The following is a 12,132-nucleotide window of genomic DNA, read 5'->3' as shown; positions in this document are numbered from 1 at the left end:
TTAGGGTTATAGTTGGGCTGAGTTTAGAGAAAAATTATTCATAATCTATATAATATCTACCCAGTGTTTTTGGGATGTTTGCAATTGTTGGAATAATGTGACCACAAACATTTTATAAACAAACCATGAGCAGTCCTCAATACATTTATGTTTTGCTAGCACTTTTTTCTGACTACTTAATAGTAACTTTTGAAAATTAGAACACTTTAGAGTAAAAAGAATGAAAGTTTACCCACAATTGAAGATTAATATTTCAGTGGATTTCAGGCATGTCTTTGCTTATGCATTTACATAGGTAACATATGAAATTGTATTCCTACCATATGTAATTTCATTCTAATTGTTTTGTTTGTTCAGTTCCCTTTTATAAACATTCCTCCATTCATTAAAACTCTCTAAAAACATAACTAAACATTTTTATAATATTCTATTCTATGGGTGTACTGTGATTTATACAGTCTTTCTCATATCTGTGGATATTTAGATTATATCTAATCTAAATGTACTTATTTTGAAAAAATCCTATTTATGAAATTTCTAGTCCAAAGGTTATTTAAAACTCCTAATTCAATTTGCCAACTAAGCTTCCAGAAAGGCTGTAGATTCTTATATCCAAGCTAATAGTGTACAAGAGAAACTCCCATTTTACTACTGTCTAGCACTAGATGTTATGTTGCTTACTTGTCATAATGTGGAAGATGAAAGAGTATTTTGTTTTAATTTTATTACTTTCCTTATAAACCACTAAGAAACCTATTTTTACATGTTAGCTTTTATAGATAATTTTTTAGTTTACTCTATTTTCTGAATTTTATACTGATGTGATAATTTTCAAACTGATTTTAGTAATATATCTCTTTACATAGAAAAATAATACTTCTACATTTAATATATATGTTCTGAATATATCCCTTAGTTTATTATTTCTAATTCTTTGACTTATAAAATATTAGTAGTCTTTATTCAGTCAAAGCAATCACTTTTTCCATATCATTTCTTCTGCCAAGTTTATGCTTAGAAAGATCTCCATTCTGAAATTGTATTTACCTATATTTCCATGTGGTTGTTATGTTTTCTTGTTTTTAGTTATTTAAAATAAGTTGGCTGCATAGTGAAATAAGTTGGTGAAATAAGTTGGGGGCATGGTGTATGAAAAGACTCTAAGTTTATTTTTGTTCTGAATCCATTGTTCCAGCACCATATAATGAATCCACTCTGATTCAATCAGCACTCTGCTCACAGAGAGCCAGACACTCCCCTAAGCCTAACAAATTCAATCATCTTCCTTTTACCACATTGGTCATAGTCAATCTTTTTAAACTGCGCTGTATCACTTCTTGGCCAGTAATATATTACTTTAAGAACTGCCTACTTATAGCACATGTAACATGCAATGGGGTGGCTTCTTCAGATATCTCAAGCTACTCTGTACATTTGGACGCTTTGGGAAAATGTGTGGGGCTAGAAAGGAGAAAGAAAGGAGAAAATCTTTAAAAATTTTCTTCATTCAGTTGTGTATGGTTATATTTTTAATAACATAGATGTATTTTATAATTTTATAACTGCTTTATTACTTTGTAAGTACTTTTTCAAGTTCAATATTCTCTTCATTCTGTTTAGAATCACATTACCTTGATGACTTAATATGAAAATAATTAATGTATTTATTTTTGTAATATTTAGTTTCTCATTTAAGAACACATTATGTCTCTGTTTAGTCATTTAATTTCATCCTCATTACCGATTTGTAATTGTTTTCACAAAGTCTCTCTGTGTTTCTTTTTATAATTCAATTGTTAGGTCATTTGGAATATGACATTTTAAAATTATTTTTGCTACTTTTTTTGGCTACAATATAAAACTATATTGTTTATACATTTATTTATAAGTTTCTTTAATAAACTTTTAATATTTCTAATTTATCTTCAGCAGAATCTCTTAATTTACACTTATTTGTTCAAGAATGCTGTGAGTCATATTTTCCCTCTTTTTTTAATGGTACAATCTCTTATAACTGCTGATTGTTTCAATTGATTGGTTCCTACTCCCAGAACAATGCTAATAGCAGTGTTAGTGCCTCTAAGTCTTGTTTCTGATTTTAATGGAAATGCCTCTGATGCTTCAAGGTTAAATATGAAGTTCTGTTGACTTCAATAGATAGCCTTTCATTATAAAGGTAACTGTCCATTCCTATTTTTTCATAATTTAAAAATAAGAACTGGTTGTTATATATTATAAAATTACCTTTCTGAATCTTTTGAAAATAGTATTTTTCTCTGACTTATTAATTATATTAGTAGGTTCCCTAACATAAACCCACTTGTTTTCTAAAATAAACCCCATTTGGGCATGTTGTAGTAATCTCTTAATAGAGAAATCTGAAATATGAAAATGTTTTCTCTTTTATACTATTTTTAAAAGTTTTGGTATGCTAATTATGATGGTTTAATGAAATAAAGCAAAACATTTCCAAATGAAAATTTTGGGGGGAGATGGTTTATATAAAAAGAGAATTTCTAGTTAGTTGAAAACTAAAAACAGTATATTTTTAAACTGACTAGGTTTAGAACCTTTTGACAATTTAATAATTCTATATTGCATTTATTTGCTGCTCTACTACTTAAATGGGGTTCCAGGTGAAGAGGAAAATATTATTGAATTTGCTATTCATAACACTATGAATTAGGCAGAACAGACAATCATTTCTCCATCAAAGATAAAAACAGTAGCTCAAACATACTGTTACTTATCCAATATCACACACTGTTATAACAAGCAACAAACAACAGTCAGGCTTAAAACCTTAAAATCTTTTGACCACACCACCTTGCCTCTTAACTTTTAAATGGCACTGTGAATCATCTTAACTTATACTGCCTATATAACTTAACTATTATCTTCCTGTATGTTCCTTGAGATAAATATTCCAACATTCCATTGATTACTCTGTACTAATCAAGACAGCCTTCATGTTTTCCCATCAGCTTGAATACATTTTGAACAGGCAGGTTTCTTCCTGCCTGTTGGCCCCTGACTTCCCTTTTCTTAGAGCACTTATTTGAGAATACTTGAAATTATCATTCTTTCTCTGCCCCCTGGAGATATGAATTTCTCCCAGCCTCTTGCCGGTTTACAACCCAGAAATGTATTTTTAAGGACCTGGGGGCCACCCTTTGAATGTACTCACCAAGAAAGATAGCACCCCATTGCTATCTCTGTGGGAGGGGAGGAGCCTAATTTCCCTGAGCACCAATTCCAAACACCCACCACCTAATTACGATGACCAACTTTGCCACTAATATCCTCCAGTACTTTTTCACTGGTTTGTCCCAGAGCTTAGAAACTCTCCTGCCTGTTTCAGTAGAATTAAGTTCAATCTCTCTTCCCTATGGCAATAGTCTTAAATAAAGTCTTCTTTGTCAAACTCTATCAGGTGCAATTTTTCTTTTCTACCCTTAAAATGTTTCTATTTATTTAGCAGCCTTCCTCTCTGCTTTCTGAAGTTCTTAAGGGCTATGCTAGATTTTACTGTACTAGATTTTAGTTCTGTGTTGAATCCCCAAGGCTTAACAAAAGTGCCTAAACATATGAGGTATAAATGTTGATTGAATATGAGATATATCTGAATGAATGAATGAATGGGCTGCAGGTAAGTAATTCTGGGTCTAGAGTCCTTGTTCTTGGTATAGATGCAGCTCTCCTAATTTTTCAAAAAATGTTATAACATTTGGAAGTGCTAACCCTTTACCAATGCAGAGATGGAAAATTAAAAAGTGACTGGTACCTCAGAGGTACACCCTCTAGAGGGCCCAGATATTGTTGAGGGGAAGATGGCATCCTTCTAATTTAAATCCATCCTCCATTTTTTCATGGATTGCTAGTTGGAATAGTACTAACAGGCCTAGGTCTCAAGAATAATAAATGAGTGTGTCATTGGTAGATGGCCCAGAAATACAGTAGCCTTTGTTTCAATGAGAGAGTTTTTTCCCACCTACCAACATTCACCTTTCCTCAGATATCAGAAGACCACAAAGATGTTTTTGCTATTAGTTGAAGAGGCAAGCACATAGTGTAGAAAAGGCATCAATTAAAAAAATATCAATGCTTTCTCCAGACTCTTCCTTTTAAAAGCTGTCTTCTGCTAATGGCAATGTAACTGGACTCTTTATTAATGAAAGACGGATCATTAGAGTACTCACTATGACACACTATGATAATGCAGCTTTCCTTTATCATCACTAGTTACAAGGTCTTGGAATTTCCTTTTGCTTTTGTATCATACTTGCTTTATTTCCTCAGTTTTTCACCATTGTATATAGCCAGCCAATATGTAAAGTGTGTGTAATTATGTCTGGCTTCCAAGACATATTCGTTCTTTCAGACCGAACCAACACTATTTTTGTCAAAGTTCAACTTCTCTCTGTAGGGTATGTGCATTCTCACAACCTTCCTTCACGAAATACAGGTCCCTTAACTTGAAGGTTAATAGGCCTAACATAAGCCAGCCAAGGGACCCTTCTCTTCTGCCCACCTCATCTGGAACTTAGCCTTCTGATGCTTCTTTACCACTTGCTGTTTTAGTGTTTCCTTTATAACACTTAGCACAATTTGCAATTGTGTCTTTATTCATATGTTTATTTGCTCAATGTCTGTCTTTGCCACTAGACTAAAAAAATCTGTGATCATAGACCATGCCTTTTGCGCACTTCTACATTATAAAACATGATAGATATTTGAAAAAACACCTGACTGAAAAAAAAAAAAAAAAGGCAATCTCTAAGGAGCCAAGCCACAACTGAGAGAGGCAGCTCACAGCCTCGGGTGGAGAGTTCATATAAGGTTAGCTGTCCATATCAGTTCATTAAAGTACTTGAAAAACATATAGTTGAAATTTAGGATTGTAGTACATTTTTAAATGGGAATCTATGGGGCATATATAATATCTTGATAACTTTACAAAGCGAAACATTTGAGCAACAGTTTTTACAATTGTTCTAAAATAATTTTCAGAAAATTTACCTTCTAATAATCAACAACCATTTACTCAGAAACTATCTGGGTCTAGAGACAGGGGAGCAGATTTCACAGGAGGCCAGCTGAAGGTTCATTTTAAATACTGGGATCCTTCTCCTCTGCTCACCCTACCCATAATTACCTCCGGGTTCTCCTCTGCCACTCACCACTTTGCATCTTCTTGACACATGATACACATTTTGCATGAGGTATTCCAAGGGGAGTTGGTAAAATACGAGGTATTCTGGAATGCTACCTGATAATAAAATCTTTCCATGATGGTATAAAAGACAAATTATGTCATTCTGTTAATATTTATATTTTAACAGTGGTGAGCTGTGGGCTGATGTAAATAGTCATTAGAACACAGGTTTAGAGACCAAAGATGCCTGGATTTGTAGCTTAGCTCCATTATTTAGTAATTGTATACCACTTAAGCAAGTTTCTTATGCTTTTTAAGAACAGTTTTTGTTAAAGTAATGCATATTTCTTTTTTTAAGAACCAAGGATATAATGTTTGCAAAATATCTAAAAGTGCCAGGCACATTATTAGTTCTCAAGAAATGATAATGGCATGACGATGGTGATACTGGTGATAATAACAAGTATTTAAGTCACCTCCATATTCTGTATATCTTAAAGAAATCTTGTATCTTGAAGAAATGTGTTATGAGGCCGGGCGCAGGGGCTCATGCCTGTAATCCCAGCACTTTGGGAGGCCGAGGCCAGCAGATCACTAGGGCAGGAGTTCAAGACCAGCCTGGCCAACATGGTGAAACCCTGTCTCTACCAAAAATACAGAAATTAGCTTGGCATGGTGGCAGGCACCTGTAATCCCAGCTACGAGGGAGGCTGAGGCAGGAGAATTGCTTGAATCCGGGAGGTGGGGGTTGCAGTGAGCCGAGATCGTACCACCACACTCCAGCCTGGGCGACAGAGTGAGACTCCATCTCAAAAAAAAAAAAAAAAAAAAAGGAAAAGAAATGTGTTATAAACACACCCCTCAGTCTTTAATATTAAATTGTTAAATTTCGTAGGAAAACATATACATATACTACCCTCTAATAGCTTTTGAAATGATCATTCTCTTGCACCTGTTTTTCTCTCATCAATAGCCTCTTTTGTTGTTGTTGTTTCTTTGGAAGAGTCCACATTATTCTTGATTCAGGGTAGGATAGGGCAAGGTGATATCCAGGAAAGATGCCCAATGTCAGAACTGTCAATCCAAGATTTCTCTGGAGATTGGGATTCCAGTCCTAGCTCTACTACCAGTTAATGATATGACCTTGGGCAAGTGACAACCTATCTGGCCTTAGCTCCCTTATTTATAAAATGAAAGGATTGGCAAAGATCCTTTTCTAAAGCTCCTTCCAGTTCTACAAGGACTATGATTAGTGCCTGTCACTCTCAGCAACATCTTACTGCCATAGCTAATAAGGTCACCTATGGTCAAAGTTTATAAATGCATCATTTTGCAGAGGTGTTACAGTTCTTTATTGATGTTATTCAGATCATTTTGGACAAATGCTGTTAGAAATGCTCTCCTTAAAAATGTACCAGGTAATAAACTTGTAGTTTAACCCACACATTCATTAACGAGTGATTCCCAGGAGTTCAATAACAATATTTCTTTAGGCATACTCCCTAGCTTTGCAGATACCACACAGTTAATCCTGACATCAATGGCCATCACAAGCCTCATCAACTACTATTATTGGTGATCACAACAGACTCACATGTTTTTTAGGATATCCAGATATCATGTATCTTCCAAAAAAAAAAACAAGACAAATAAAGTAGCTCTTTATATAATTTCTATGCTTTATTTATTTTTATTAAGAGTATTTAAAAGTGGGGTGCCTTAATCTTTCCATTTAATTTTGCTGGTTGCTTTTTAAAATGTTATGTCATTTGTTCAATTAGTTTTTACTCAGAATTTTTTGTTGTTCATTTATCTTCCAGAATTATCTTTCTAACCCTTTATTAACTTAATCTCAGTTGGTCTCAACAAGATTTTTAAAAAATTAAAACCATTCAGTAACCTTCTTTATAAGGCAGATCTTTTCACAAGACTTGACTTCCTTCATCAGAGCCTTTAGAAATGCTTACTACACATGACATAATAGCCCCCTTGTTAAATATCCTGAATAGACAGCATAATTAAATTAAAAGTTGGAGGCCTATTCCTCCATTTTGTGGTTCTGGTAGCTGGATTATTTACATTAGTACTTTAATCCTTTAATCTAGGAATCAATGTATGACCCGAGGCAATAAGTTAACAGCTTGCCAAAACTAAGCCTGGGCAGATGGCAACATTGATCCAGATTTCCATTTTTCAAGACCCCTGGAACTATCTAGTGCAAAAGGTGGACCAACAGTCACAAAAGCATCAGGGGCTGCCCACAGCAGATCACTGACCCTGTGGCATCCCATTTACTTTCTCTCTCACCTCAAGGCACAGAGTTTCTTGCCTTTTCTGTAATAATTATACGTTTAATTAAAAATTCTGTTTTATCTGGGATACTATGAATCAAGACAAATTATATTTCTATTTAATTCACCCATCATTACAAATCTGCCTTCTTCCTTCTCGATGCCAGTAACATATCCCTGTAACTCTTTGCAAGATTTTTCTTTCTTTCTTTTTTAATTCTGCCTTGTTTACTTGTCATTATGCATTCTTTGGAGCTCTTGAGAAAATTTTGTGGGTTTTTTTTTCTTTTTTTTGAGAAAAATTTCCAAAACATCTTAAGAATTTAAGTTTTTCTTTGTAGGTAAAACCTTCAGGGCCTTGCTTTCACAGCAGATGGCAACAGAATGCAAACAACACAACGTTTCATTCAGTTACAGTTTCCACGTTCAAAGCAGCAATATGGTTTCTGGGAGGCACTCAGATGAATGAGTTGAATCACTCTGCTATTTTGAATTTTTGTACTCCTTAGCCAAGAGCACACTTCCTCATGTGTTTGCCTTGTTCATTTATGTTCTTTACCTCTTTTTCCTCTAACTCACAACCTAAAAGGCTTATTCTTTTTATTCTGCCCAATTTATTTTTTTTTCTTGTAAAGACAGGGTCTTGTTATGTTGCCCAGGCTGGTTTTGAACTCCTGGCCTCAAGTTATCTTCCTACCTTGGCCTTCCAAAGTGCTGAGATTACAGGCAAAAGCCTGGCCTTACCTCCCCCATTTTTATCTTGCAGATTGTGTTTTCTTCCAACAACCATTTGATGGTGACTATTTATAGCTTCTGTATCATCAATTGCGTAGATCCCACTCAGTCTAGTTCTTTCATTTCCCCTAGTCCTTTAAAAATTGCAACAACTGACTTAGTTGCTTTACTTATTTCATTCTTACATTGAACACACATAGCCCTATCAGTTCTCTTGCCAATTCATAACCCTGCTCAAAATCCAACTTCCCCCAAATTATCTAAGTTTATTTTCCACTATTCCCCAACATGCAATCTCCATTCAGATTTGCCTTGTCTTTTTTTCATAGCTCACTCAGTGTTTGTTTCTACTTCTACCACTTGCCCTGCCTGTAACACCTTGTTCTTTATGGACAACTTGAAATTTCATCAGCCTCAATACTCTTGAAGTCATTCTGCCTACAGCAGCTCGTATACCTCAATCTACTCTGTCCCTCCCCAGTACTTCAATCAGGCCTTTCAATTTAGCATACATTAAATGGACTTTTGTACTATTTCAACCAGATAGCTAGCTCTCTGCCCCCAGACACCTTCTGAAGAAACTTCAATACCATCTACAACCATATGCAGTGCTTACCACATGGTAAATACTCTTTGATTGAACCATATCAGAGGAATCTTTGTACAGTATCTTTATCTACAATCTCAAGATATAAAAAAGCTTCTTAAAATTAATATCTCCAGTTTTTTTCAAATAAAAAAGTAACACAAAACTTATTGTACAAGATGTAGACAATAACAATCTATTACCCAAATACCCAGATATCTACCATCAACATGGTGATATATTTCTTTTTAGTCTTTTGTAGACAGACAGAAAAGTCACTTATTTCTTTAATTGTAAGAAAAATGTGTATATACATTTATTTTTCCCACTTAGTAGAAAATGCGGGTTTTTATAATATACAGCCTTCAGAAACATAATATGCAATCATCTAATTATTTTCACATTATTGAACATTTTGATTTAATCCAATATTGTAATGTTTTAATATTATGAATAATGCTTTTATGAAGATACTTCACATAAATTTGCGTTTTTTATATCCTTAGAACAGATTCCTAAGGTATAATTGCTAGATCAAAGGGTAGGAATTAATTGAAGACATTTGATTGATATTACCAATGTGGCAGGGTTAAAGTGCCTTCTTGATTTCTTTTTATCTCATTATTCATTCTCTTATATAATTATATATATTCTTATACATAATTCATGTATTCTACAAACATTTGTTGAATAAGAGTAACTGCCGCTCACTGAGGAGATACAGAAGCTGATTTCACTCTGGGTCTGCTGTTGTTAAAATTAGAAATTCCTCCAGGATAAGGGTGGCAGGGTATCTGTCTGTGTTAGTTTTCAATGTTGAGTTTCTGCCTCAGGCCCTGCTAACCAGATACCATTTGAGAGAGAACATAATCTTTCATCCGATTTTCTTTTAGGATGTGTGCTTTTTTTTAAATGAGGTAGTTTTCTTGGCTTCACTCAAGTGACTTCCCAGAGCTTCATTACGGGTTCTTGGTTATTCCTTTTACCAGGTACAATTCTATAACCCTAATAAAAAGCAACTGGGTGGTATTTGCTCTTTTTCAAATCACTACTCCTCCATGCCATTTTATCAGAACCATTAAAATCCAAGTGAGAATGCCTCATACCTACGTTTTCATTCCTGAAGACTCCAAAGAGTGTTACTTGGAATAACCTTTTTACTAAAAGTCACTGTACTTCTCTACATCCACTCCTAGACATTTCTCACTGGACTTAATAAGTTATAAAGAATAAGTTTAATTTCTCCACTGACCTAATGATCACACTTGAACTCTTATTTCTGGAAATTAAATTACCTACAAATATTTCCCTTCAGCTTATCCTAATGAAATATGATGAACCCCACCATTTTACTCTGTGACGGTATCTCATCCAGAGTATTCTAAAATTTTACCTCATCAAAACTGAAAATGCCCATACATGACTTTTTTATAGGCAGCAGAAGTCAGAAGGCTAGGCAAGTAAGCCAACAGGAGCAGGAAATTAACAGATGAGTTGTCTCTAACCCTCACGTAGAAAACTTTTTACCTTTTATCCTAGTTTTACATTTTTGGCAACAAGAAAAGAAACACTTTTCTGAGGGTGTTATTTGCCCTAGTTTATATCCAACAAGAAATATAGGGTATAGATTCTAACACTTTGAATAAAGCTGCAAAGGTTTTATTCACACTTACCTTCTTTTTCTTTTCTTCCAGAGACTGTTGAGAAAATAACAAAAAATGGGATGCATTTTTTTCTTTCTTCCATGCTGTCCTTGTACCCTGTCTACCGCAACTTGTCTTCCACTGACAGAGTTGCAAAGGAAGCTGAAACAGGAAAGCCAGGGTTGAGTGAACTGACCTAATACAGATCTCCTGATAGTGGTTACCAGAATCTAAATTTCTACAGAAATGGTGAGCTTGAGTAAACCTGGTCCTTATTCAGCGACACCTGAGAGAATCTATTTCAATTAGATGGGCAGAGGAACTAACAGAGGCAATGATTCTCAGCTGTGGCAATACATGAGGATCACCTGGGGAGCTTTCGAAATTACCTATATCCAAGTGATTCTGATTAACTTTCCTGGACTGGGGGCTGAGGTATCTGCATTGTTTTTTAAATGCCCCAGGTGTTTTTAATGTGAAGCCAGAGTGGAGAACCACTGAGCTGGAATTTCCCCACAGTGGTAATTCTCACTTTCACGCAGCAGGCAACAAAGGGGTTTTTGGTAAAGTGTTCATTTCTTACAGAGCCTCAAAAAGCATGTCAGGGAATAATGTTTTGTGTATTCTCCTAAGAGGAAGGACCCACAAAAGACGAGAGATAGGCTGAAAGTCAGAGCCTCTGTAAGCTTGCTGAACTTCTCAACAATGTATCAACCTTATCAGAGAAAAGTAAAGTTCTCATCAGAAACCAAAACAGAAGTATAGGCAAGAGGACTTGACTAATACAGTGTCAAGGAAGGTGGCATGTGAGATGCACACATAGAGCTTCTCCAAGACACAGAAGACCCTACACCATTTATTCTAGCTTCTCCACAGTTGAGGATGAGTATGCTATATAGCCCTCACTCTGGTCAGAATGAGTAAGGTGTTTTAGTGAAGGAGACTTTTTAAGGGCAGTGTATTGCAGACCTCAATTTATCGAAGCTGAGGAAATCTAAGCTTGAAGTTCTGTAGCTTCTTTATAATGGTTCTCTATTACAATAGTGCCATTTGATTGGAAGTGTGAAATTGAATCAACTTCAAAGTTTACTTTAAAATATAGTATATCTTATACATATGAAACTATCCTAGATTTTATTCTGATGACCCAATTGTCTGTCAGTCTAAGCTGTATCTTCTCTATGAACACTCCAGGAAAAGGAAAATCAAAATTGATCAGGATAACCAGAAAATAAAAACTAGAAGCAGAAGAAAACTGGATGAAGAGACAGGAAATCAGCATTTTGGGTGAAATCGATAAACAGAAACATCAAATTTATCTGGCTTCTAGATCAGCTTCTCGCCCCTACCCTAGAAGACAGAACAGGAGGACATACCTGAGTTAAGTGCAAAGTGAAGATGGCCTTTGTTCTGCCTCTTTCTATGATTTTCTTTTGCCTTTTATTTCCCTACTTTTGCTTCTTTTCTCTGACCTTTTCCTCTTTCATATGATTTCCATCCTTAATTTCACCTCAGAATCGCCTGATCTGCAATATGATTACGTTAAGTTTGTTCAACTTCTTTAAATCATTCAGCGACAGTTTCAGATTTGCATTTCTATTTCTGGAGTTCAGAGGGAGTATTTTCAAACTTCCTCCATTGTTCCTGAGAACTACCTCTATCTTATCACATTTCTAATCAAACTTTAGTCTTAAAATACCTGTCATTTCTCTCAGATTTTGG

At 35.0% G+C, this 12,132-nt stretch overlaps 1 long non-coding RNA gene across 2 annotated transcripts in view; it reads right to left on the bottom strand.

Moving 5' to 3' along the window:
* The window catches only part of LOC129534499 (uncharacterized), a 294,565-nt gene extending 282,639 nt beyond the window's left edge, over nucleotides 1-11,926 (bottom strand). Inside the window, exons 1-2 of one of the 2 annotated variants that reach the window (XR_008681113.2) lie at nucleotides 11,787-11,926; nucleotides 10,441-10,572 (exon numbers count right to left, since the gene is read on the bottom strand). This is a non-coding gene — a long non-coding RNA (uncharacterized lncRNA). Of the gene's footprint in view, nucleotides 1-10,440; nucleotides 10,573-10,799; nucleotides 10,839-11,786 lie in introns of those variants that run through there. The other variant, XR_010134348.1, reaches the window with a different exon arrangement.
* Nucleotides 11,927-12,132: the final 206 nt, after the last annotated feature.

The sequence above is a fragment of the Gorilla gorilla genome, chromosome 5, assembly GCF_029281585.2.
Source record: "Gorilla gorilla gorilla isolate KB3781 chromosome 5, NHGRI_mGorGor1-v2.1_pri, whole genome shotgun sequence".
Taxonomy (NCBI): domain Eukaryota; kingdom Metazoa; phylum Chordata; class Mammalia; order Primates; family Hominidae; genus Gorilla; species Gorilla gorilla.
Note: the sequence above shows the minus strand (reverse complement) of the source record. Positions and strands in the feature narration are given on the sequence as shown.